A 2,706-nucleotide genomic window follows, 5' to 3' on the forward strand; every position below is an offset into this window, starting at 1 on the left:
TCTAAAATTTTTAGCAATTTTAACCCTCCCCCTTCACTTAACATTGTATGTTGAATATTTTCCTACATTATTACATGCAAATATTCTACAAAATGAAATAGTACTCAGTGACTTAAAAAGAGAACAATCCTTTCTCCACTCAGCCTTATTTGCTTTGCCCTGTCTCAAGAGGAACCATTTTCTGTTATTATATAGCAGCTTCTTGTGCTACGTATCTCCGTATTTATTTATTTTTTAAAAAAGGTTTATTTATTTTGAGAGGGGGAGCACAAATGTGCAAGCAGGGGAGGCACAGAGAAAGAGGGAGAACGAGCATCCCAAGCAGGGTCCATGCTGTCGGCAGAGCCATCGCAGCGGCTTGATCTTATGAACGATGAGATCCTGACCTGAGCCGAAATCGAGTCGGGCTTAACCCTCCGAGCCACTCAGGCACCCCGCTTATCTCCATATTTAAAACTAATATTATATTTACCTGGAAGGGGAGATACGATGATCTTGAAGGTAGTTTTCCCAGGGCGAGGCTTACCCGTTGCACTCAAAATGTGCTGACCCCTGCAATTTCCTGCGCAATCGGTGGCAGTGGGGCACTGGTTCCCGCTTTCCCCTATCTTCTCAAGTTTGAGACCTGACTTGACCTCTTCGGGCCTCCATAGTTGCTCTCTCTGCGTTTTGCCCCCAGGCTTAGTGGCAAGACAGCCTCCTTGTGTGGGGGGTTCTCACAGGAAGAATTCACTAAGTGGTGAGAGCGAGTTATATTGAGAAGTTCAGTGTGAGTTCTTAAGCAACTCGAGTTTCTTTTTGCCTGACTTGTCAGCTGAAGAAGACCGTAAGTTTGAACTTTTTTTGCTGATTTTGTATTTGCGCCTTCGCTTTTTTTACATCCATATGAAATCGTGGGGAGTACTCAGAGCGAAGAAAGGTGTCCAGGCTGGGAATGAGGGGGTGGGGGTGGGGGTGAAAATAAGTTAGAGCAGCAGGTGGATTTGAGGTCAAAGCTCAGGAAGGATGAGGTAGAATCCACACCAGTGGGGCAGATCATGAATTGGGAACCAGAGACCCAAGTTGGCCAGGTGACAGAGGTTGGTAGGAAGAAGTCTGAGACAAAATTAAAAAACAATGAAAAATAAAAAGTTCCTGGGGCACCTGGGTATCTCAACCGGTTCGGCGTCCTACTTTGGCTCAGGTTATGATCTCCACAGCATGTGAGTTCGAGCCCCTCCTTGGGTTCTGTGCTGTCAGCTCAGAGCCTGGAGCCTGTTTCGGATTCTCTCTCTCTCTCTCTCTCTCTCCCCCTCCCCCGCTTATGCTCTGTCTTTGTCTCTCAAAAATAAATAAACATTAACACAATTAAAAAAAATTCCTAAGATTAATATCCTATTTTCTTCATTTACCAAGTTTATACTGATAGTGAGGCCTTTTGCTTTCTCTTACCCTCTCTTTCTTGAATCTTCCTGATGTAATTATATTTTAATTTTTAGTTAAACACATAGTCAGTGTTTTCATGATAATTATGAGAATATTGTTCACTACCGTTGTAAGTAATACACTATGATTATGTTTTCTTTCTTGTGTATTTTTTGGTTTTTTTTTCTTGGAGTTAATAATTGTCATTTTCATTTGCTTAAGTTTCTTTGAAACACGGTAAGTCTTCCCACCTTCCAGGAGCTCTGTAAAATGGCTCTCTATGCAATTTTCCACATGGTCAAAACTATCATGTCACTTACTAGTTCCATTTCATTCTGTAAAATTCTTTCTGTGCATCTCTGGCCTCCTACTCTGTTCTGGACTGGTTCTTCCTAGGCTAAGAGCTTCTAGATTTTTTTTTTTTTTTAATGACGGACTGTTATCAATTTTCAGCACATACTTTTATATTTGTATTGTTTGTTTATAAACTATATGTTTTCTGTAATAAAGTAGTGTGTACATCATAAAATATGAGCAAAAATAGAAAATACAAAAGGCTAACATAAAAATAAATTTAATATTTACATGCCTCCAACAATTGTCTCTCACTCACTGGGGTGTGAGACCTCTGCTCTAGGCTTACTCATAATATCTTGGAACATTTTTTTGCCATCAGTCTTGGAAATCTTTTTGGCTGTTTCTTGTGCTGGATCTTGTTTCTTGGGTTCCATGTTTCATCCTTCTAAGATCTTTCTCTCATTTGGATGGAGAGCAGCTTGTTGTTGCTTCCTAAGAAAAAGTGCAAGGGAAGTAAATTTCCTGAGTTTTTCTTGTCTAAAAGTATCTTTCTATAAGAGAATGGAAATACAAGTGACAGTCTGGGAAAAAAAAATATTTTCAAAACACTTATCTGATAAAAGACTTTTGTCCAAAATATACAAAGAACTCTCAAAACTCAATAATAAGACAGCAAATAACTCAGTTAAAACATGGGCAGGAGATCTGAACAGATACCTCACCAAGGAAAATATATAGATGTCAAATAAGCAATAAGCATATGGAAAGCTGTTCAAATCATATGTCAACAGGGAATTGCAAATTAAAACAATAATGAGATACCACTACACGCCTATTGGAAAATGGCCAGAATCCAAAATACTGATAACACCACATGCTGTGGAGCAGTCCCTTATTCATTGCTGAAGGGAATGAAAAATGGTACAGCCACTTTGGAAAACAGTTTGGCAGTTTCTCACAAAGTGAAACGCAGTATACAATCCAGCAATCACGACCACTGGTATT

General features: G+C 39.5%; 1 pseudogene; it reads left to right on the top strand.

Annotated features, from left to right (window-relative positions):
- The first annotated feature begins 464 nt into the window (after window positions 1-464).
- Window positions 465-608, top strand: LOC122490724 (annotated as a pseudogene).
- The last annotated feature ends 2,098 nt before the right edge of the window (window positions 609-2,706 follow it).

Source organism: Prionailurus bengalensis, chromosome B2 (genome assembly GCF_016509475.1).
Source record: "Prionailurus bengalensis isolate Pbe53 chromosome B2, Fcat_Pben_1.1_paternal_pri, whole genome shotgun sequence".
Classification (NCBI taxonomy): Eukaryota; Metazoa; Chordata; class Mammalia; order Carnivora; family Felidae; genus Prionailurus; species Prionailurus bengalensis.